We start from the raw sequence: 26,228 nt of genomic DNA, 5'->3' as shown, positions 1-26,228 counted from the left end.
AGCTTTACGGGCAATTGTCCAGTGTTGTGGGGCTTTCTCTGGACTGGAGCCTACCACCCTGTAAATGCTCATGGGAGGGGAGGGGAAGGCAGCCCCGGGATTGGTAGTTAGCTCACTCGGGGCACACTCGGAGAGAGCAGTCCTCTCCCTTGAGCGCTGTGAAAAGAAGGTCTATAGCTGCTCCAAGGACAAAAGACCCTGCAGGTGCCCACCAGCTAGAGATCCTTTGTCAGCTGGCTGGGCATAGTTCTTTATTGCTCTGAAAAGGAAACAATATACAAAACTAAAAGCCAACCGACAGAATAGAAGATATTTGCAAATGACATATAATGATAAAGGATTAGTATCCCAAAATCTATAAAGAACTTACTAAACTCAACACCCAAAAAGCAAATAATATACTGAAGAAATGGGCAAGAGAAATGAACAGACACTTTCCCAAAGAAGACATCCAGATAGATGGCCAATAGACACATGAAAATATGCTCAACATCACTCATCATCAGGGAAATACAAATCAAAACCACATTGAGATACTACCTCACACTGGTCAGAGTGGCTAAAATGAATAACTCAGGAAACTACAGATGCTGGTGAGGATATGAGAAAGGGGAACCCCCTTGCACTGTTGGTGGCAATGCAAACTGGTGCAACCTCTCTGGAAAATGGTGTGGAGTTTCCTCAAAAAAATTAAAATAGAATTACCCTACGTCTCAAAAATAGCATTACTAGGAATTTATCCAAAGAGTACACAAGTGCTGATTCATCACTGGGGTACATGTACCCGAATGTTTATAGCAGCACTGTCATAATAGCCAAATTCTGGAAAGAGTTTAAATGTCCATCAGCTGATGAATGGATAAAGAATATGTGGTTTATATACAGTGGAATACTACTTGGCAATGAGAAAGAATAAAATCATGCCATTTGCAACATTGTGGATGGAACTGAAGGATATTATGCTGAGTGAAATCAGTCAGTCAGAGAAAGATCATATGTTTTCACTCATATGTGGAATTTCAGAAACTTAACAGAAGACCATGGGGGATGGAAGGGGAAAAAATAGTTTCAAACATAAAGTCTCAAACCATAAGTGTCTCTTAAATACAGAGAACAAACTGAGGGTTGAGGTGGGGGGGGGTGCAGGAGGAGAAAATGAGTGATGCGCACTGAGGAGGACACTTGTTGGGATGCGCACGGTGTGCTGTATGTAAGTGATGAATCATGGGAATCTACTCCTGAAGTGAAGAACACACTGTATACACTGTATGTTAGCTAACTAGACAATAAATTATATTTAAAAAATAAAAGATAAAAATAAAAAATAGATTACAACAGGGTACTTTTGGGATTTCCATTTGTTTTTGTGCTTATAGGTCATGTTGTGTTTCCAAGTAATTAATATGATGATTTTTCCTCCGTAAAGCAGAGACAGCAATAATATAAACAAAAGCAAAATTCCAAAGCACTGTAACCTGCCCTTCTGTTACAGAAATGTAAAGCAAATGCACCTGTAGTTTTCTTGGCATTAATTCTGACTAATTCATTAATCTGAAAGTTAGATGCTGCAGATTTAAAAGTTAGGAGTTGTGCTTAGTAATGTAAGTTGAGTGCATCTTTAACAGTGTTAGAGAAAGTTTTATAGTATTATAAATTCCGAAATATGGGCTTACAGTTGAGTCTACAAATTTTGGTTTTAGGGCCACTGGTCTTGGGAGATATGAACTCTTATTATCCCTACATTTATTGACCTGAGATTTTTGAGGTGAGAAGTGACTTGTGGAATACCCATGCTTTTCACTTCACATTTGTGATGAGACTAAGTTTTAACTAGACTAGTTCTGTTAGTTTGCTCTGGACTGGAATCCTGGAATCCAACGTGTGGTACTATTTAAGCTATTTAAGCTTATTTAAAGTCAGATTCTGAAAACTACACTGGAACATGGCAGTCAAACACATGCTGTGATAAGACTAGATATTTTCCCTGAAAAAAATGAATATCCCTACTATAAATTATCCTGGGAAAGAAAATGACAGAGTGGTGACTGGGTTTTGAAACTTGAAACCTCTATACTGAGGGTAAGGAGTATTTGAAGACTTTATCGGAGTGTTTAAAACAGCCCCATTATTTATAATCATGAAAAAATAGGTAGGAATAATAATATGACATTTCAGAGAATGTGAGCTCTACCATCAATACTTATAACAGTGGAGTACTTGGCCAGGAAAAAAAAAAAAAACCTGTTTTTCTAGTGAATCACACATTTTCAATGGTTCCTCAAAATAACATTTACTATAGAATATCACATAACTTGGAATAAAGTATTTGAATTAATGGCCCAACATAAATTAGCAAAGTTAAGGAAAAGTCTTATGGAAGTGAAGGGTTATTTTTAGTTTAAAGAAGGCATATTTTAGGACTCTCAGTCTTGTTGATATTATATCCAATCTCACAAATGGTTCAAATCTTTTAACCTTCTTCACTGACCAGTAAGAGCTTGCAGGGTATATCTCTCTTTAGTTTTACATTTTCCAATCAGCTATGACTGGTCCAGAATGGAAAATCAACACTATTGTGAATTTTTGATAAATATTGTGAGGAGTAACACAACAAAACTGATGGAATTATGTTTCTATGTAGTGGCCACTTACCTAATACTTGATCAAATTTATTATGCTGTATATACCAGTTTCTATTCTCCTTTTTCCCTGAGTTCATTTGTAAGATGGAAATAAATCTCCTGGAGAAAAAGAGCAAGAAATGTACACCCTAAGAGCAAAATGCATCTATCTAGTCAACATTTCATTTAGGTTATTTGAAGCTGAAATCTTGCTTCTGGAATTCAGACATCTGATATGTAATTATGGAGAGGCAGAGGCATTGCTCACTCAGTTAGTACTAGTTAATATTGCTACACGTATCTAGATAACTGATTGCTTTAAAATGCTATTAAGGGAATGAATTGAAGCTGAAAACATAGGAAAGTCAAGGTCTGACAGTTTCCAAAGATAAATTATTTATTATTGAAAACAGTGATCTCTCATTCAGTTTAGTGCTAAGTGATGTCTACAAGGTTTCAGAAAATTCAACAAAAGGCATACTTTATATGTTTTAATTTTTTTTGAAATCTAACTAAATTTCAATTTAGTGTGTTTTTCCATAATGTATTAAAATGTTCCTTTCAATCAGATTCTTTCTGACATATAGAAATATAATTGATGTGTAAATATTCACCTTGATCCAGCAACCCTGTAAAGTTTACTTATTAATTCTAATATTTTATACATGCTAAAACCTTCCTAACTTGTTTTTAATGACTTTTCTCCCATAAGTAAATAATAATTTTTTTTAAATTTTACTTTCCAAGGTTTTTTTTGGTATATGGATATATGATTGATTTTTTTTAATGTTTTATTTATTTCTAGGAGAGAGAGAGAGAGACAGCGTGAGCAGGGGAGGGTCAGAGAGAGAGGGAGTCACAGACTGAAACAGGCTCCAGGCTCTGAGCTGGCAGTCAGCACAGAGCCCGATGCGGGGCCCGAACCCACGAACCGCGAGATCATGACCTAAGCGAAAGTCGGACGCTTAACCGACTAAGCCACCCAGGCGCCCCTATGATTGATTATTTTATGCTAACTCTTTTATCTAGAAAATGTTTTAAATATGCTTAAAAATATTAAGAATAATTTTCAAATAATGAGAATTAATTAACTAATTAAATTTCTTTCCTATCCTTGTTATTTATTCATTTATTTTCCTTATTATATTAGCTAAGAACTCCATTATAATGGTCAATATATTTGGTATCTAGAGGTGATATTAGTTATCCTTGTTTTATTTTGGCACTGAGGATGAAAGCTATAAATATTCTATTGTTAATTACGATGTTTACTATAGGTTTTTATGTATATCCTTATCAAAGTAAGGACATATCTTTTTTAAGTTTGATAAGAGTTTTAGTCAGGAATGGTTATTGAAATTGATCTGGTGTTTTTCTGTGTCGACAAGATTATTTCCTTTCATATCAGTGTTCACTTAAAATCATAAATGATATGGACTTTTAAGTTCTTTCTGTTTAATTATTTATAAAGCGTACTGTAAAGATTATCCTCCTAAGGACATATTAGCAAATAGTTTCCTTTTTGCATTTTCTAAAATAACTTATGTAAGAGTGAAAATATTACTTTTTAAGCATTTTATTCTAAAAGTCTTTCTTTTCCTTAATTGTTCCACTAGTGAATCCATCTTAAATGAAAAATATTAATCAAGTGATAAATAAAATAATCTCACAGATAGAAATCACTTTAGAATTATTTAAGATAAAATCTGGATTAGGAGACTTAGTTTTACATTTACATTAAGGAAATTGCTAAGAGTGTTTTCTGCCTTCAGACCCTGTCCAAAATTATATATCCTTATTTACTTGGTCTTAGCGTAGCTTATACGATAATGCTGTAAAACTAATGACCCCACAGTCTTGGTGGCTGAATTAATAGAGGATTTATTTCTCCTCTTCATAGCCTGTGGGTTAGTTGGAGTGGCTCTGCTTCGGGATGAAAGTCAGATAGAGCTCTGTTCCACTTGTCTCTCATTCTATGAACTGTGGCTATGCAGAGCATGCATTCTCATGACCAAAGTCAGAAGTGTAAAAGGGACAGTTAGAACCACATGATCCCTCTTAAGTCCTGTCACTTCTTTCAGGGTTCCATTGCTCAAAGCAAGAGTGTAGCCAAACACAGTATCAATGTCAGGAGCAACAAACAATGGTAAATATCTAGAGGAAAAGAAAATGTGAGGGTGCCTGGGTCGCTTAGTTGGTTAAGCATCTGACTTCAGCTTAGGTCATGATCTCATGGTTCATGGGTTTGAGCCCCGCGTCTGGCTCTGTGCTGACAGCTAGCTCAGAGCCTGGAGCCTGTTTCACGTTCTGTGTGTCTCTCTCTCTGACCCTGCCCTGCTCTCACTCTCTCTGACTCTCAAAAATAAATAAAAATCATTAAAAATTAAAAAAAAAGAATGTGAATAAATTTTTCAAAATACCACATCTGGAAACCATAGGCCAGCATCTACAGAGCTGACTCCTAACAGGGTACAGAGCAGGATTGGGCACTAAGCAAGCAGGCAGAGCTTAGCAAGAGCTCACCTAAGAGACTGAGGACTCATGCCTATGTTTATTTCCCAAACTTGCCAATCACACAGCTGAACTTTCTCCTCTAGGCATCTGTTAGTTAGTAAGGGAGCAAAGGGAGACATGGAGTTTTATAGGAAAGGAAATCTCTCTACATGGAAACACAAAGAATAAGAATGGTTAAGACAGTTTTTATGTTCTCTCAGCTCGTCTGAAGTTTACCGCAAGTTTCTTCCTGACTATAAGCCCGTGACCTCTCTTCTATCAGAGCATTTACTTTAGAAACTTGTAATTGCAAATTCCATTTCTTACCCCTTGTAGGTATAAATCTCCACCAGCCTTGTGCCAGTTTTACAGTCAAAGAATCCCCTTCTTTAAAGACCTAAAGGGCATCCCTTTGAAATGTGGTCATCTAGAAAGAGTGTCCCTATCCACCAGACTCTGGGAAAGTGAGAGCTTAACTTCAGTAGATGACAGTTAGCACACCAATGACCTTATCACAAGGACCACCCTCTCACTTCGCACCTACCATCCTCCAGTACTTTTTCTATGAACTCACCCTAGCTCTTAAAAACTCTCCCACCTTTTGTTTCTGGGGACTTGAGTGAAATCTCTGCTATTTCAAGAGTCTTGAATAAAGTCTTCTTTGTTTGTTTACTGTTTCCAGTGCAATTCTTCTGCCTTGATCAAGACTCAGGGTTATTCTAACATTACAATCAGCACACCTAGGCCAATTCTTCAGGAGTGTGTGTGTGTGTGTGTGTGTGTGTGTGTGTGCACGCGCATGTGTGCACATGCCCATGCATGTCCTTTTTCTCAGTTGTTTGTTTTAAATAAACTTGTTATTTGGTAACAATTTAAAATACACAGAAAACATATGGTATTTGTCCTTCTCTGCCTGACTTATTTCGCTCAGCATAACACCCTCAAGGTCCATCCATGTTGCTACACATGGCCAGATTTCATTCTTTCTCATTGCCATGTAGTATTCCATGGTATAGATAAACCACATCTTCTTGATCTATTCTTCTTTTGATGGACACTTAGGCTCTTTCCATGTTTTGGCTATTGTGGAGAGTGCTGCTATGAACATTGGGGTACATGTGCTCCTATGCATCAGCATTCCTATATCCCTTGGGTAAATTCCTGGGGGAAGAAGAAGGGGGGAAATAATGGGAGAGAGGGAGAGAGGCAAACCATGAGAGACTCTTGAATGCTGAGAACAAACTGAGGACTGATGGGGGTGGGGGGTGGGGGAAGGTAGAGATGGCATGGAGGAGGGTACTTGTGGGGATGAGCACTGGGTGTTATATGGAAACCAATTTGACAAACTATTTGGAAAGAAAGAGAGAGAGGAAGGGAGGGAGGGAGGGAGGGAGGGAGGAAGGAAGGAAGGAAGGAAGGAAGGAAGGAAGGAAGGAAGGAAGGAAGGAAGGAAGGAAGGAAGAAAAAATACACAGAAAAGCTACATATACCTCCATCTAGTTCCACCTATCCCTTTCATCTTATATTATCATGGTATATTTATCAAAGTTAAGAAATTAGCATTTAGTACAATACTGTTCATTCAACTTTACTCTTTATTCACTTTTATTATTCAACTTTAATCTTGAGTTAATACTATTAATTTACTCTTTCACTTTTTCTGCAGATGTCCTTTATCTTTTCCTGGATCCAATTCATGATAGCATATTGCATTTAGTAAAGTTTCTTTAGTCACCTATGGACTGTGACTATTTCACGGTCTTTCATCATTTTTAATGACCCTGATAGTTTTGAAGAGTGTTTTGTAGAAGGTATCTTGTAGGTATTTTGTAGAATGTTCCTCAACTTTAGTTTGTCTGATGTTTTTCTCATGATTATACTAGGGTTCTTTTTAAAAGAATATTATGCCACTGAAATGCCCTTTCCATCATAGCATTATCAAAGGATACATGCTATCAGTATGACTTACTGCTACTGATACTAACTTTGATCACTCAGTTAAGGTAGTATATGGTAAGCATCCAACTATAAAGTTATTTTTTTCCTTTTCTTATTCTTCTTGGGAAGTGAGTAATAACTGAAACCAAATCATACTTGGGGAGGAAGTAGTATCTACATATAGTATTTGATTCTTCTATAAGAAAGATTTGTCTCTTTCATTTCATTTATTTATTCAATCATTTCTTTTTATCAGTATGGACTCATGAATATTTCTTTCTGATTACTTATACCAGAGAACAGAGTTTAAAAACCAATATTGGGGTGCTTAGAAAAGTATATGTTTTAATTGAAAATTCTGTGATTCTGTCTGTGATGGTAATAACTTAATTGTTCAAATGTACATTAAAGATCCCTGTGTTTGGATCTTCTACTTCAGTAGAAGAGGTGATTCTCAATAGTTTCACTTATAACCTTATTTTTCTGTTTAAAGACCTCAGGAATTAAAAAAAAAAAAAGGGGGGGCGCCTGGGTGGCTTAGTCGGTTAAGCATCCGACTTTCGCTTAGGTCATGATCTCGTGGTTCGTGGGTTCGAGCCCCGCGTCGGGTTCTGTGCTGACTGCCAGCTCAGAGCCCTCCCCTGCTCACGCTGTCTCTCTCTCTCTCTTAGAAATAAATAAAACATTAAAAAAAAAAAAAAAAAAAAACCTCTCTTAGGTATTCATCTTTCTCTGATCATGGCTTACTCTCATGATTGGCCCAGACAAATTCCCCTCTTAAGTTACACTTACCCCTTCCCTCCCAATCCATTTTCAATTTTCATTGTCCTTAATCTCCCATAGATACCTACTTTAGGATGTTCAATGTACTTTTTTCTTGAGGTATCTTTAGTTTCTGGTGAATCCTAAAAAAGAATATGTATAGGTAATACTTCGATTTAAACTTATAGTGTCCTATATATATCGTTTTATTATACTAATTTGGATTTTTTATAGATGACTCATATCTGTCTATATTAGTTAAGTATTGCTTTCTCTTCTTTGTTTTGTTTTGTTTTTTAATTTTTTTAAATTTATTTCAGAAAGAGACAGCGTGAGCAGGGGAGGGTCAGAGAGAGTGGGAGATACAGAATCTGAAACAGGCTCCAGGCTCTGAGCTAGCTGTCAGCACAGAGCTCGACGTCGGGCTCGAACCCACAAACCGTCAGATCATAACCTGAGCCCAAGTCGGATGCATAACCGACTGAGCCACCCAGGCGGCCCATCCTTTTTTTTTGAATTTCATGTTTCTAATACTCATCTTTTTTTCCCCTGTGTTTTCTTTCTTGCTTTTTCATCATCATTCCTTGTGCAGTTTCATTGGTGAGAGCTCCACAGTATTTCGAAAATTAACACTTTGTTTAGTTTACACTTAGCAAATACTTTTCTACTTAGACATTAGAAATTTGGGGGGTGCCTGGGTGGCTCAGTCGTTGGGCGCCCGACTTTGGCTCAAGTCATGATCTCACAGTTTGTGGGTTCGAGCTCTGTGCTGACAGCTAGCTCAGAGCCTGGAGCCTTTTTCGGATTCTGTGTCTCCCTCTCTCTCTGACCCTCCCCTTTTCACGCTGTCTCCCTCTCTCTCAGAAATAAATAAAAAACGTTAAAAAAAAAAAAGAAATTTGGGGTCCCCTGGGTGGCTCAGTCGATTACGGATCTGACTTCACCTCAGGTCTTGATCTCGCGGCTGGTGAGTTTGAGCCCCGCATTGGGCTCAGCCTTGAGCTGCTTCGGATTCTGTGTCTCTCCTTCTCTCTGCCCGTACCCTGCTCGCACTCTCTTTCTGTCTCTCAACAAAAAATATATATTTAATTTTTTTTTTAAAAAAAGAAATTTGGCCTGGTATCCTTTTATGAATTAAATCTTTAGTATGAATATATTCATCTATTAATTTTTATGTTATGAATATTATATTTTTCTCCTTTATAATGTTATTTTATTATCCAAAAAGATAGTTTACAACTTTGTATACTCAAGTCGCTCAGTGGTTAAACAGCTGTTCAATTGTTCCAAGTTTTTCTTGCACAAATTTAATTTTATGTTAATCTGTAAGTTTCTATTGTTGCTACTTATATTTTATATATTTCTTCTTAAATTTTCTAATTGGTTATTACTGATAAATATGAAATCTATAAATTTTTGTACATTAAACTTGCTAAAATCTCTATTACTTCAAACATTTTTGTTAATTGATTTATTGAGCTTTAGTATATTTATATTATTTATAGATGATGACACTGTGCTCTATTCCATTTCATTCTTTACACATCCTGTTCTGTTTTTCATCTTAATATATTGGTCAGGATTATCTGTAAATAATAGCAGTCAAAAAGTGCTTTTTTGTCTTGTGTTTGTCTTTAGAAGGATTGCTTAAAGTTTCTCCATTAAATATGTTTCTTACATATTTTTTAGATATTGCTTTATCTTAGGATTTTTTTAAATACTTCTTGTCTTTGAAATAGATTTTTTCTTTAAATAAGTTTTTTATCTTATCTAATGTTTACCAGCATCTATCAAAATACTCTGATAAATGTATCATCAAGGTAAAAAAACATAGACATATATTGTTGGATTAAGTTTGTTAAGGTTTATTAATTGTGTATTTATAAGGTCTACACATTTTAGGGACACGTTGATGGCTCAGTTAGTTAAGTGTAAGACTTGATTTTGGCTCGGATCATGATCTCAAATCATGGGATTGAGCCATGCATGTGTGCTGAGTGTGGAGCCTGTTTAAGATTCTCTCCCTCTCTCTCTGTCCCTGCCCAACCTGTGCTCCCTCTCTCTCTAAAAAAAAAGAAGAGAAAAGGAAAAAAGAAAAAGGAAAAATTAACTACAGTCCCTGTTCTAAATGTTGGAAATAATTTGATATTTATATGAAAATTATTAATTTGGTTTATATTCTGATCTTATAGAAAGTACTCCACTTCTAAATGAATGGGGTTTGACGGACAAAACTTTTTAAAGAGCAGCATAAATCTATCAATACATAAATGAAAGGATTGATATACTGTATGCCTATAGCACAATATTTTAAAATAAAAACTATTTTTTTATTATTTACCCTTTATAAATTATAATCTTATAATACTTGTAAGGTAGCAGAAAGTAAAATCCAAAAATATATAAGTTGGAAATACACATTTAGCAATATATGTAGATGTAGATCTAATGTATTTCAGTTTATTTATCTTCTCTGATCACAGAAACATTACCAATGTTAATATGTGTTTGTTTTAAAGCTGTGAAAGCTGTTACTCATATTATTTGGCAAATAAAATGTCCATGAATTTGCTTCAGGCAAATCTACATTCATTTTGGTTGTGTATTTTTAAATTTCCCCATCTAAGTGGTATAAACTTTACTAGCAATTTCTAGGGGAAAGAAAACCTGAAGAGTTTTCCATTTCCACATGTGTAAAATGTGGAACAAAACAAAATTTTTGTTCCCTTTTGTTATGTAGATTCTAATATCTTTGCTTTGTTCTTATGAATTCTTGTGCTTTTTAGGTGACCCTCCACCTTTGTGTCTGCATAATTTGGGGGTCAGCCAAGGACTTGAACAAATATTTATTCATATTTTGGGGGCTTTTTCTATTTGTGACTTTTTCTTCCTAAGACTTCCAAATTTCCAGCTGTTTTGCTAATTTATTGTTATCTTCTAAGGCACCAAGCTGTGAGAGGTTACCATTGATAACCATTTTGTTCTCCAAATTGTGTAAGCTTGGGAAATTCACTCTGGTGAAAAAGCAGGAAACTGACAGGTTTTAGCATAGCTTTCATTCTCATCTATAAAGATTAAAAGGCAGTACCTCTGTTTATCACTGGGCCCCTTGGACTCTCCCTTGTGTCTGCAAAATGTAGCTGCATTCCTGGATTTAGGCAGATTTTATATTCAGATATTTGCTCTCATTCCAGTATTTCTCTCACAACATCAGTAAACCCGTAGCTTTTGCTATTGTTTTCTATCGCCCTAACCAGAAAGCCACAGACTCACAATTCTTACCCTCTCGTTGAAATTTTTCAAAAGTAAACTGTCCTAGGGTTCTTGTCTGTGCTTGGATGTTTTCTAGGCCTTTAAATCATGAGTTTCTGAAGATAATTTATTTAGTTTTTATAATTGTCATTTGCGACAAGGTTCATGTAGTCACTTCACTCCAAATCCATTTTGGCCCACAGTTGGTATTTTCAATTTCTAAACATTTTAATGGTTTGATAGTCAGCATATTCACCAATTTAACTTTAATAGACTTTATTATTTCATTTACATCAGTTTTGTCACATAGCTGATTGCCCAGAATCACAGCTTATACATGTCTCTTTAAATTTATAGCACTAAGGAAGGTGTTTGGTTTATATAATAGGTTTTAAAAAAAAATACATGTTTACTAAATGATTACCTAAAGAGAGATATTTTTATTGCATTTACTTTGAGTTTTTCATTTTATGACATCAGCCAATATTTTATATTTAGTTCTGCTTTTCTGTTTTATTATTTCATGTTACACTATGGGATGTGTTACACTATGGGATGTCAGATTCTGTAGAAAAGACAATAATGTGATCCTCACGGTTTTGAATCACTTTTCATCCTAAGAACCCACCATTACTCCATGAAATGCTCACTTTCATTTATAACAACTCACAGAGTTCAAAAGCAATTAATGTCAAATTTAATTAGACTCTAGAACATTCCCCAAGCAAATATTCACAGATTACAATGAAAAACTACATTGAGCGAGACTCCTGACTAAGGCAAGACAACAGAACATGAGATAGCAAATAACAGAACTATTACACAAAAGAAGTAAGAGTTGGAAGTAGTAAGGGCATAAAAAAATTCCAAAATCAGGAAAGCAACTAAAAATGTATAGAAAGAAAAAAGATAGAAAAAAATTCTTTAAAATTGTCAAATTTGGGGAATGTGGCTTTACAAAATACCGACAAAGTATTTGGCATTTATTTATCACAAAAGTATGTTTATGTTCTCTCATGTTAATTAAAGTGATGGTGTTTGTAGGATTTTAAGAAACATAAGATGGAAAGCCAAAGCAAAGTGTACTACAAAGAGTAGAGTTAGAGAAATTGAGGAAATAGAGGAAAATATAGGGAAAGGAATGGATATATGATTGGCACAATAAGAAGAGTATCAGGGTGATAAACCACGTTGGTAGTCGCCTAGTGAGACTCTGTCTTCAAAAAGGGTAAGACTGGGATGGCAGTCCATGAGTAACAAAACCAGATTGAAAATTGAATAATGAGGTTTCCCATGAGTTTTTCCATGATTTCCTAAGTTCACTGGCCTGTGTCCTGCCATCTGCATCTACTAATGGTTTTCTTCTATACGTTTAGGTTAGAACATTTTCAGTGTTATTGATGGTGGAATCAAGAAGTAAAAAGTAATCCAAAAATTAGCCAACCGTAGGACTGAGAACTACACTGTGTTCTTTGTTATTTCTGGACATCAAAGTGTTAGCAAAATTATTTACTAGCCTCTCATTTTGTGTTAACCCAATTTGTACGACTACATTCTAGCACTGAATCCTATTCTATAGTCTGTCTCTTTATCCAGTACTTTCTACATGCCTTCCTCCCTCTAGGTATAGGGTCATACAATGAAATCTCAGTCTTCAGTAAGTCTGACTCCAATAGTTTATTTCAACAGTTTTCCTGAACCTTACCTGTGTCAAACATAGCCTTTAAAAATTGTATCTTCTATGACCTGTGTTAGTTCTTCAATATTTCCATTCTAAGCAGCCACATTTATGGTACTTCAGCATTGTCTTGACAATTATTTGTCCATTACTGAAATGTCTAGTCCATATCTAAAATTTTCTTGCAAGTCTTGTGTTTGGGCTTATGTTTATGTCTTAGATAAGAAGAACCAGACATTTTCTCCAGCCATAAAATGGCCTGGCTCTTATATTATTGGGTTGGCTCTGGGAACCTGTAAATTCCTATTGCACAAGAACATGTTGAGGGAATATTAAAGGGGAAAAGAGAGATAAAAAAGTCTAGGTTTGAAAGTCTTTATAATAAACACAATTTTATTTTAACTTATTGTATTAATTTCCTGCTATAATACAGTAACACAAACTGAGTAGCTTTTAAAAAAAAGGAAAGGAGAGAAAAACAAAAATGTGTTGTCTCATAGCTCTGGGGGCCAGAAGTCTAAAATTAAGTTGTCAGCAGGATCATGCTGTGTGGAATGCTTTAGGAAATAATCTATCCCACACCTTTCTGTTAGCTTCTAATGTTACTGGAAATTTGCAACTTTTCTTTGCTTGTTGTTAATTTGGTCTCTACTTCCATCAAAACATGATGTTTTCCCTATCTCTCTGTGTCTTCAAAAGGCCATATTCTTACATGGACATTAGTTGTATTGGACTAGAATCCCATTGTAGTCCAGTATCCCGTCATCTTAACTAATTATATCTACGCATCCCTATTTTTACATAAGGTCATATGCTCAAGTACTGGACAATAGTACTTTAACATATCCTTTTTTTGAGGAAATAAATCTGACCTATGACATTTACACAATGACAAACAAGTAGAATCATACAGAATAATTTTTTCCCTCAAAATATTGAAAAAGTAGTATGAGAGTTTAAATGATGGGCAGATAGATGACAAACAAAATTGCTTATGTATAGAATATCCTAAAGAAGAAAAATCTGTAATCTACATGATTCATAGCTAGTTGTCGGGTCATTTTGTGAGTGGTCCAAAAAATAAGTAGGGGGTAATGCTAATGTTGATAATGATTAGCTTAAGACAGGGCTTCTTGGACAGTTTTCATTCACTAAATATTTTATACAAATTAATCATGCTTTTTTTGCTGCATATTTTAAGAGATTTGACCATCCCTCAATAAGAAATCAAACCAGGGACTTAAAGCACTGATTATAAATGGCATTGTAGGCCCAAACTTCAGCATTGGCTTAACTCAAGCTTTCATCTGCATTCCCTCAGGAATTAGAATTTAAATGAATCTGTCACCTAGGTAAATGATATGTTTAAAATAGCTTTCATAAATAAATCAATTGCTTCTCTTAGATGTGGAATTTTCGGTTTGTCTTGATATCTCTGAATGATTTTCTTTACATGTTTGTGTTCTAATGGCCCATATAATAGAAGAACTTCTTGTTTTCTGTTTTTTAGATCTTGTTACTCTCCTGGGGTTGTCCAACAACATATTTCTTGGAGGCACACGTAGGGTTAACTTCCACTCTCCAGTTTCTTTTAAAATGTCTGATAACAGAAGTTTTTATTTATTTATTTATTATCACTGCAGCAGATATATCTGGGGGAGGAAGGTGTTTGGTCAACTGTTGTGCCTGTTTGCTTCAATTTATTCCACCTAATGAGACATCTTAGGGCAGCAGTCATGTTGACAGTAGAAGTAATAGCTTTACAAAAGCAGTAACCTGTAGCCACATATTGCTCTTCTGAAAAATGGAAGCATTCGTTCAGGGCACATCTTTTTATTGAGTGACCACCATCTATGATGGAAGATATAGGTGAGAAAAGAACATTTCTAATCGAAGAACACTCCGATAAGGAGGGTCAATTAATCTTTGTCTTTTGAAACTGAGGGTAGGAATTAACTTCTGTAAACTAGGGTGATGGCAAAGTTCAAATAAAACTTACATTATTAAAGTTCTCTGTGACTCTCCTTTTTCAGCCTGTGCAAATTACTTTGTACTTGTGTCAGCTCATGACTTAATACAGTTGCTAGGGCTTGGTTGGTCACCAATGTTAACAAATGCTGAAAACCATAAATTATCTTGGCAGTGGCTATTATCTAAACCTGAATAACTTGGGTTGCATTTAGATGAGCTCATCTTAGCTTGTTGTTATCTTTTGGGAGTTTCACCTTAATGCTACTGAGTGGGAAAGCAAAGTGGAAAGTGAAACTCAAGTAAATCCTGCCCTGACTGCTCACAGGCTTTGAATGTGTAAAAGGATTAAAGAATAGCAGGGCACTTTAGCAGCTCCAAAGTTTGATCTAAATATACTTGATGTTTATGTCAGAACTGACCTTTGGGAACAGTTGATTTTTCGAAGACTGCAGAATTCTTAAAATCCACACATTCCAGATATCTGATGGATTCTACTTAACATTTCACTGTTTCCATGCTAATACAACCTAATAGATACCTGGTATGTTTCCTATTTGGATACTAACTACAATTTTAAAGATCATGATGCTTATGGTTTAAACACTATCTATGTTTAGTTCATATAAATAGCTATCAGAGTTGGGAATAATGGGGGAGGGGAGACAAAACGTATTCTGAACATATATATGCCCTGGTTCCTGAATAATGGAACCATTTCCCAGCCTGTGGACACTATATTTAACAACAAAACCCATCAGGAATATTTTGTGTGATCAAGGAAAGGCAAACTGATTGTATCAAGTAGGAAATTTCAGAACAGAAAGATTCAGCAGAGATTTTCAATGCTTTTAAAAACAAAAATACAACCTCCAATGTTTGTGTAACACACTATATAAGTACAGTATTCTATATGTTATCATTGTTACAAATAGAATGTGCTTCAGTGGGGTCACCCTTATAATTACATAGTATTTTTCTGACATATAATGTTGGAATATTTAAATTCAAGTCTAGTAAAAAAAATTATTAGGAAATCAATAGTATTGGCTCATTTACCTTTGTTTTTGATCGATCCTATATTTACACAAAATTACAACTACAACAGAAGGATACTTCCCATTAATATTTTCTTTCATGTTCTGCATAATTTTCTTTTACTTGTAAATTTAAATAATGTTCAGGAAAACAGAAGAGATAGTTCCAAATATGATAAATCCTAGTCAACAGGATGCTATTCACTAGTGGATTTCAATTTAGGTGTTTTTTGTTTGTTTGGGAGGTTTTGTTTTGGTTTGTTTTGGTTAACAATTGTCCATTTCTAGAAGCACATTCTGAATAGCTCAGCCAGTTATTGATTTTATGTGTTTTTTTAACATGTTTTGAGCAGTAAGCTTACTTTCATTCTATCATCTTTCAGACATACTTACTGAACCCTTAATGAGAAGTAACACACAGAAATGAAATCATGTTTCTTAGCTGACTAAAAATTTTAAGAGGGTTTACCATTTAGTCTTCTCTATTAGAAATGATGTAAACTTTTCCATGATTAGCTGTCTTAGACAATAAAGCTGTGGTTCACATGTTTTCTGTTTCTTTTGTTTTGTTTTTCCCTCTTCACATCCTTAGCAGACACCTGTGTGAGGAGAAGAACTCTGACAGCATATTTGGCGTGAATCTTTCTTGGGAACATTGGCCAAGAGCTGATTAAAGATTTTTTTCAAAACAAACTCTTGCAATGCATATGTTCTCTATTTGGCAGGAAACCACTTCAAGTATATTTTCTCCTAAGTGTCAAAGGGGTAATAGAATTCTGTGAAATTATATGTTGCTCTATTCGTGCCCAACTCTAGCCTTGATTTACAGAAAGGCTTTTCTCTAGAAAGAAAACAACCGTATTTTATATCACAACCTTGAAAATTTCTTACTGTTCATAGTTAAAGAACACAATTAAAGTGCTTTTGCTGAGATCAACAAGCTGCTGGAAATCTTGACATCATTTATTCATTGTTTTCCATTTTGAAAAATAATTGGTTGGTGGTGCTACTTCTCATGCTACTGAAAATATTAATGATTGGCATGTGGTACATTTTTACTTGACTGGGATTAGGACTTCCAACTCCCATTCCAGGAAGTGCAGTGGCTTCCCAGCATTTGGTATCTCCTTTACTAAGAATGTGGAAACTTAACAGTGGTAAGATAAGCCAAAATATGTAAGGCAACTATAGCTATTAGAAAGGTAACTCCAAAAAAGGACAAGTTGGCTGAAATTTTTCACTCAAATATAATTAAAGAAGTAGTTTTTGTTTGTTATTTTTATCTTATTCAGAAAAGTGATGACAATTTCATTTTACAGATGACATTATGTATAAACAGAGTCATAAATTTACTCTCTGTTCTTAATTTGAAACTATCTCATGTTACTTGCCAATGCATCTTTTTCCCAGAAGGACATTGCCTAGTGGCTTATTCTTTACCCAGTTAAGCTTATAGAGTTTGGAAATGATAGCTTCCATTTGTTCCCTGGAGAGAGAGTTACACACTCATCACCATTAAGAAGTCATCATCATTAAGAAGTTTTTTTGCTGACATTGGCCTAAATACTTGTTTTCATTCTGCTACTCAGAGTTCTAATAATACCTTAAATAATGTCATTTTATACTTGATGTTTATACCTTTCAACACTAGTATTCCATTCACTTAATTCTGGCTATAACTTGCTTTCTAGCATCTATACAGATTTTGTCTCTCCCGTGCTAGAAATAAATACTAATGAAGATGCACTTGCTATTAAAGAGCATAGAGAATCCCTTGAGCAGCTGACCTTTATTCTGCCTGCTAATTGACTGAGTGAGAGCTACTAGGCTAAAATGAAAGCCAGGCCGGGATAAGTAAATTAAGAGGGAAATGAAACTTAAGATTTAAACAACTGATACAGAGAACTGGGGAAGAGAGGGACTTTGAGAGAAGAAATCAACTAACTTGCTTCATTCACTGTTTGGTGTCAACCTATCTGATTTTCATTTAGCATAAATAAAGACATATGTCTTTTTTACAGTTAGTGTTGCTCAAATAAAATATTTTAAATACATTATATATTACCACACCTCTGATATGTGATTTTTTAGCCACCAGTTGGACTTCCAAAAGACCAATTTGGAATTGATGAATTCCCATTCATCAAATGAGAACGTTCTGACATTTCTAGAAAGATGTAATTTAAGTAGCAGATGGACTGAATTGAAAAGCTCATGTTGCTAACTCTAAGGTAACAGTGGATTTTGGTTTGCCTATGATGGTTCTGATTTATACTTTGAAAAAAAAGAAACAAAATCTCAGAGATATACAGGCATACCTCAAAGATTTTGCTGATTCTGTTCCAGACCACCTTAATAAAGTTAGTATCACAAGAGAGTCAAATGAGGGGCTCCTGCGTGACTCAGTTAAGCATCCGACTTCAGCTCGGGTCATGATCTCGCGGTCTGTGAGTTCAAGCCCCGTGTAAGCTCTGTGCTGACAGCTCAGAGCCTGAAGCTTACTTAAGAATCTGTGTATTCCTGTCTCTCTGCCCCTCCCCTACTCATGCCCTGTCTGTCTGTCTCTCTCTCTCTAAAAAGTAAACATTAAAAAAATTTTAAATGAGAGTCAAATGAATTTTTATTTCCCAATGCATATAAAAGTTATGCTTATACTATACTATAGTCTGTTAATTGTGCAATAGCATTATTGTGCAAAAAATGTGCATATCTTAATTTAAAAAATACACTTTTGCTAAAAATGCTAATCATTATCTGAGCTTTTGTAAGGGATAAGTTTTTTGCTGGTGCACGATCTTGCCTTGGTGTTAATGGCTGCTGAATGAAAGGGGTGGTGACTGCAGAGGGTTGGGGTGGTTGTGACAATTTCTTAAAATAAGACAACAATGAGCTTTGCTGCATCGGTTAACTCTTTCTTTCATGAATGATTTCTCTGAAGAACACAATGTTGTTTGATAGCATTTTACCCACAGTAGAACTTCTTTCAAAATTGGAGCCAATCCTCCCTGCCTGCAGGTTAGACCAGGTGCATCGTCAGTGAGTAGTAATATTTTGGAAGGAATCATTTTTTCCCCCTGAGCAGTAGTTCTCAACAGTGGGCTAAAAATACTGAGTAAACCATGTTCCAGACTTTGTTATTCCATTTGTAGAGAACAGGGAGAGTATATTAAGAGTAATTCTTAAGGCCCATGGGATTTTCTGAAGGGTAAATGAGTAGTGTTAGCTTCAGCTAACGTCACTGGCTGCTTTAGCCCCTACCAAGACAGCCAGCCTGTCCTTTGAAGCTGTGAAGCCAGGCTTTGACTTCTCCCTAGCTATGAAAGTCCTAAATAACATCTTCTTCCCATAGAAGGCCGTTTTGTCTACATCAAAAATCTGTTATTTAAGTGTAGTCACCGTCATGAATGATCTTACCTAGACCTTCTGGAAAAATTGCTGCAGCTTCTACATCAGCACTTGCTGCTTCACCTTGTGCTTACATGTTATGGAAATGGCTTCTCTACTTAAACCTTATGAACCAACCTCTCCTAACTTCAGACTTTTCTTCTTCAGCTTCCTCATCTCCTTCAGCCTTGACAGACTTGAAGTGTTAGGGACTTGCTCTGGATTAGGCTTTGGCTTAAAGGGATGTTGTGACTGGTTTGATCTTATCCAGACAACTCAAATTTTTTCCACATCAGCAATAAGGTTGTTTTGCTTTCTTATCATTTGTATCTTCACTGGGGTAGCATTCTTAACTTCTTTCAAGACTTTTCCTTTGTATTCTCTACTCGGCTTACTGTTTGGTGCAAGAGGCCTAGCTTACAGCCTAACTCAGCTTTTGACATGCCCTCCTCACTAAGCTTAATTATTTCTAGCTGCTGATTGAAGGTGAGAGACGTGCAACTCTTCTTTCACTTGAACATTTAAAGTCAACTGTAGGATTATTAATTGGATTAATTTCAGTATTGCTGTGTCTCAGGGAGTAAGGAAGCCCAGGAGAGGGAGAGAGATGGGGGAATGGCCAGCCAGTGAAGCACACACCAAACACACCAGCTTATTAAGTTCACTGTCTTATATGGGCATGGTTCATAGTGCCTCAAAACAATTACAATAGTAACATCAAAGATCACTGATTCTAAATCACCATAACAAATGTATAATAATGGAAAAGTTTGAAATATTACAATAATTACCCAAATATATGACACAGAGACATTGCTGTTGGAAAATGATGCTAGTAGGCTTTCTCAAGGCAGGGAGTGCCACAAACCTTCAATTTATAAAAAGTACAGTATCTGTGAAGCACAAAAAAAGTGATTCACAATAAAATGAGATATGTTTGTAGTGAGTATTAATGGAAGTTTATTACCAAACAAGTCAGGAAACCTAATCCAATGGTGCCTACAGATTATCAAAGAATAACTCAGAGAAAATTTGTTTAAAGCATCAGATGGATAGATTAGATAGATGATAGATAGATAGGTAGATAGATAGATAGATAGATAGATAATAAATAGATGAGACTGACAGAGAGAGAGAGTGGGAGCAGGCTTTGGATCACAGTCTCTATGAGCAAAGGCAAGGATGAGACTTGTAAAAGCAGAAGCCAATAAGTTGCACAAGGGAAAGGAAGTGGTGGGTTTAAAAAAACTTTTGACTTATCAGTTCAGAATTTTGTGACTGTAGTGGAGTTTAGGGCAGGCCAACTGTTAAGTCTTCTGTCCATCTGTTGAGTGTAGGACCATAAAATAACAAATTTGCCGTCACACTGTTTTTCTCTAGATATTGATCAGTTCTCTGAAAAATAGTTGTTTTTTGTTTTTTCCTTCTGAGTACCCTGACTTCTTACTGTTATACTCTCCAGGCTCAGGATCATACTGAGAGAATATCTTTATAAGTTTGTTCAAGGATCCTCAACTTATGTTTTTATTTTAGTTTTTACAGAAAAATTGACCTTGTGGCCCCAGGCCTTGTGTTATTTATCTTTTTCAGGAATTTTCCATTTGCTTAAAAAAAGTATCTTTTAATAGTTGCATTAAAAGCCTGGGGGTGTTGCCTATATCCACTTTGTGCTTCCAATCTCTGCTATGTCTCTCTTTAGAAACTGAGATATATGAGTAATGAATAGAGTTTTCACTTGGTTAAATCTAATAGACCACCAGACCAGCAAAAAGTCAACTCTCTTTGCTCAACCTTTTTCCCAAATACATTCTAAAAAACAACTTTGTCCTAAATACAGCATGCAGAGTTTTTCAAGATCAGCAGCCACAGAAAGCTGACCTTTCTATGTGAGAAGTCTTCAACACTTCTGCCTCTTGCTGGCCACTAGTTACAATATCCACCTGTGCTGTGACCAGTATGCTGACCTGTAAGATGCAGCAAGCCATCATAGAATGCTACTGGGATGAGGGAAGATCAGACTATCCCTTGTGCAGGCAATTAGGGTGTGCATTGCACACAGGGATTTTAAAAGCAATAATAAAGCTAGTTAAAGATTGGTGTTTTCTGCTTCTGGCTGTCTTGTGCTCTGTTAATTCCAAACAGGGGCAGTGTTAAAATACTCCTCCCTGCCAGGGCTGACCACTACTTTCACTGCCAAGCCCCACTCATCTTTGGTGCACCAGTGGATATGTCATTAGGCAATGGAAAAGAACGTGGGAATAATAATTTTGTGTACAAGAAATTTGTGCAGGAAATTGATATTGAGAACCACTGCCAGGGACCAAATAGTAGCCTGAATATTTGTGTTTTGGTGCTTTAGGCACACATTGTGCTGTAAGTCTAAAAATATCTTTGTTATTTTTTTAACTGTTTTCTGCATCAGTGAACTAAAAACAAAAGTGCATGCTTAATTAAAAAATACATACTAAATGTCCATTTTCCAAGAAAGTTGATTTCATCAATGATAGGAAACTTGAGGATATCACTGACTACATAAAATAAGAAGAAACAGATCTACTAAAGAAGCATTAGCATTTGCTTCAGAAGTTAGTAGTTAATTTAAGACTGGTTCTCTCCAAAGCTGTTATATATATGCAGCTATAGAAGGTGCATTTACAGTGTCATTCTATGAAGCTTGACATTTTATTTAAATAAAGTGACCCATCTCAATTATTTTCATTGAGTTTTAAATCTAAGTTTTCATTTGCACACATAAAACATGAAACAATGACTGTTAATGTGTTGGCTTCATTTTCAAAAGAAGAATTTGCAGACAGATATTTATCTGTTTTTGTATTGGTGACATCAGATTCTCCAAGGAGAAAATTAGTCCTGTTAACTGCAGAAGTGGTTTGATATTTTTTGCATTGAATTGATAAAGTTGAAATAAAGCTTTTGACATTTTTTTTCAAAGATAAAGCACCAGATATAACTGGGAAAGCTGTTATAACTTCATAGTAAAAGGTTCAATACTGAAGAAATTATTTATAGTAGTAAGAATTTTAAATATGATAGGGCAATGCCTTATGTTTAAAAAGCCCTTAAAAAACTAAAAACAGAAAAAAAATTATAATAGGTTGTAGTAGAAACTCAATTATATACAAAGCTGTGATATTCTAAAATCAAAATACAAACTGCAATTGTATTTAAACACAGACAGAATTGTGGAAATACAAATTTTTGTTACAAAGTTGGTGTTGAATGTTAAACAGTACTTCAGAGTGGCAGTAATACTTTCTATGTTATTCTTCATTAATTGGATTTCAGGATTGTTTGAGCCTTTCAAAAGATAAATGTAAAATCAAACTAAAGTCCTAAAATAGTATTGAACTTTTTGACAGTAAGTCCTTTAAGTTTAAGCTCCATAATGTTCAATATCAATTTGAAATATTTAATAAATGTTCTTCAAATGAAGCACTAAAAATGCCAGCATTTTAAGCTTTTAGTAAGTTGTGATTATAAAAAACACTATGTACAATGGAAGATATTGGAATGTATCACTACAAAGACAATACAAGAACTGAACCAATTAAAGGAGAGTTTAGACATTCTATCAAATTTAAATTTCAAATTTTATATTTACACTTCGGAATGTCTCAGTGTGGGGGAAAGTTTTTTAATGGAGCTCCTAACTTCTTTGAAAATAATTGAAAATGCTTCCTAGGAAAGGATACTGAATTGGGAAAGGGGATCAAAATCGTAACATATCACAGGATTCATATGTTGCTTTTCTCTTTTAATATTCATGGTATTTGTTCAGCTTACCATACACATGCCTATACATACCGTGTATATTTGGATATTCACATATATACACAAACATGGATATGCATACATGAACTTTCAAATAAATGTGTCAGTATGTACATATGTGCACATATACATTTACATAAATGTAACATTTATGTGTGCCACTGTGCATACATGTGCATAGATTTGTATGTGTGTCTGTGTCTGTGTGCGTACACTCTCATATATATATAGTGAAATTTCTTCAAAAATAGGAAAACTTATTCTTCCATTTTGCTCACTTAATGTGATACACCATATAATCAGAATCATTAAGGATCTGAACAGACACCTCAGTCTTTGCATATATCCCAAGCTTTTCCCAAAGTCTGTTTTTCCATATCTTTCAAATGAAAACTTTATTGAATATTCTGCTGTGACTCAAATCAGTCTCACATGGGATCATTTCAGGAATATTTCTTCTTTATTAACTCTGACCTGTATTTAGAATTCTATTTCACATGTTTATAATGAAGCATATCGTGAAAATTCTTTAAGCTGCACCATGTCCCATCATTCTCAAAGCCGGTCACTTTGGTCTTCATGCCATCAGAAATCATCAGCTTTGTGTTTAACTGTACTTTAAAAGTATTCTTTTCAAGATTCTCATGTAGTGTGTTTTTGTGACACATACTTATGATATTCCCATCATCTTTCCTGTTGACAGACATTTAAATATGGTGATAGTTAAATATCAGTCTCCTATTGTAACTGTCAAATTTAGACTTAATAGATTCATGCATTAGTGATGGGAAGACAAGGGGATCTCTGAGTGAGCTTCATTTTTTTTTGTACAAAATTATTTTCATTATGGAAACAAAGGATGATTTTAATTTTTCCATGAGAAATTAGCAAACAGGCAAATTAGCAAACAAAATGTACTTTACCTCAATGCACTCATTTATTAAAAATAATCAGGTTTATTTTCAAAGATTTGACAGTAGTTAATGGAATAATGAATTGAATATTAGGGTATTCTGGGGACCAGAATAATCAAATATATCAGTAAGCAACCCATGAAAAGAATGTTTGACTCTTTTTATCATTATATTGAAAAGTTATAACCTTGACAGAGTTTGAGCCCTCTAATTACTGACTTATTTACCACTTCAAATTTACCTAAAGCTGTCAGAAACAAAAGTCAAGTGAATTCTCTAAACTATGGTGTTCAAAAAAGCAGATAAATCTTAGAAAGTTCTTAGAAACATTTATCAAACACCTACCATGTACTATGCACTGTGCTAAACACTGAAAATATAAGCATACAGAATAAACATCCCCTGTTTTAGTCTAGTTGAGAAAATAGGTACAGAAGCAAAAATGAAATGCAACATGAAAAGTACTGAAAAGGAGATATAAATTTCTGTTTTGCAAAAACAATCTCCTTGCAGAAAATCTCTTCTTTTCCAGAAAAGACTTGGGTACTCTGCACAGACTACCATCTTTACGTGGTTTAAAGACAGAGGGTGAAATAATCTGGAAAAGTAACCCAAGTAGCCCTTCAAAATATTTTCAACAAAGAAGCCAGTAAGCCAAGCATTATGCAATGAAAAACAAAGTTTCATTTACTCTATTTTCACATGCTATTACTTTTACATTATGTTTTTCTTCCTCATGCTCTTTTCTGTTTTGCCATCACTGCCACTTGGATATGTACTTCCAGATTCATCCATTTTCTTCATATTTTGGAGAGGCAACATGGAGTGTGATTGGGGACAAACTAAGAATTTTATAAACTTTAAGCATACTCTAATCATGAATGACGATTCTTTCTTTGAGTACAACGGACATTTCTAAACTGGAGAATCTATTAAGTGTGAAAAGCAAAGAAACACTTAGTGAAGTAATTTATTAGATCTTGCTTCATAAAAAGTTCATTTGCATTGTGCTTCAGAAAATGTAAGAGTAAACTGAACTGTGTGTATTTTAAGTGAAAGAATGCTTAATTAAACTTATCAGAATGAGAGTCTTGATGAATTAGCACATTATGTTATTCATCTATTTAGAAACTATTGCTGAGTTTTCAATATGCTTAATAGGTTCATCTGCTTAACTTTCCACATTAATATTATCGGTCACGGAATGACTAGAATTAGACTCCTGATGGTCACTGAGGAATGACTATTTTGATCCTCATTAGCATCAGTTATCTGTGCAACACTTGAAGCAAAGCATGAGTTATAATCAACTTAATTACATTCTCCTCTGTGTGAAGGAAACATTTAAGTTTCTCAAACTAAAGTCTGATATCTTAGTCTAAGAAATGCTGAAGAAACAAACTGTCTAAAAACTGATGTCTATTGGGGCACAGTGTTGCTCTACCTTTTAGCTTCTTTATTTCAGACCTTTATTGAAGGTGCTACCCCTATCTGGGACGTGCTATCTTTTGGAAGACTAGCATGCACCAGAGGAGACATGTGGCAGCTCTGTCATTCATAATTAACTGGATAAAGCTAGTCACTTAACAAACAATATTTAAACCTCCAATAAGGATCAGTAGGAAGGGACAGTAAATATTTTAACAATAGTGCATTTTATCTCCGGGGCGAAGAGTAGAAAATGTCTGCATTGTCTTACTGCCCCTTAGTGGCTTTTGGCCAGTCTTTTAGAAAAAGAATATTTTTAACCAGTTAAGTTATTCGATGCATATACTACAGACTTTGTTTTTCATTTCACTCTACTTGTGCAAATATTCTGAGAAACTCCATTAAGTAGAAGACCCATTAACAATGAGCATGAATTTTCTGTTCCTGTTTTTACTAAAAAAAAAAAAAAAAAATTCACCTACCTTTCACTTCAAATCTTACTCCTGCTTGTCCACTGATACCAAGCATTCAGTGTACAAACTTCTGCTCCCCTTTCCATAACTACACATGACCACAAAATCAATGCTAGCATTCTTTTCAACACACTCTGAAAACTGTTTTTGTTTTTTTCAGTTTTCTCACATACTATTTTAAGTGACCATACCAACTAACTGGGGCTAGCATTCAGGGGGAAGCCTATTTGCCTCTCCAGTTCATATCCTTATCAGTGAAAAAAAACAAAAAACAGAAAAACCAAACAAAAACACCTTTTCCTCTTAAAAAGCTCTCTCACATCAATCTCCATCACCACCTCCCACCTTCTAGCTTTACTACAAATGTATATCCTTATTAACTACCCCCCAGAGCTTACAGACCCTCAAATATATCCTTTTCTTGCAATCCATGTTCCAAATATGTCTTCACTTCCTTCTCTAATAAGCTAACTCCCTGAGCAGTTACA

The 26,228-nt window shown here is 35.0% G+C and overlaps 1 long non-coding RNA gene across 1 annotated transcript in view; it reads left to right on the top strand.

The window, feature by feature from the left end:
- The window catches only part of LOC120220086, a 29,286-nt gene extending 12,679 nt beyond the window's left edge, over positions 1 to 16,607 (top strand). The window contains exon 3 of the long non-coding RNA XR_005525457.1: positions 16,342 to 16,607. This is a non-coding gene — a long non-coding RNA (uncharacterized LOC120220086). The remainder of the gene's footprint in view (positions 1 to 16,341) is intronic.
- The last annotated feature ends 9,621 nt before the right edge of the window (positions 16,608 to 26,228 follow it).

This window comes from Hyaena hyaena, unplaced genomic scaffold (assembly GCF_003009895.1).
Source record: "Hyaena hyaena isolate Hyena2069 unplaced genomic scaffold, ASM300989v1 scaffold_672, whole genome shotgun sequence".
Lineage (NCBI taxonomy): Eukaryota > Metazoa > Chordata > Mammalia > Carnivora > Hyaenidae > Hyaena > Hyaena hyaena.
The sequence above is the reverse complement of the archived record's forward strand: the minus strand, read 5'-3'. Positions and strand labels throughout refer to the sequence as shown.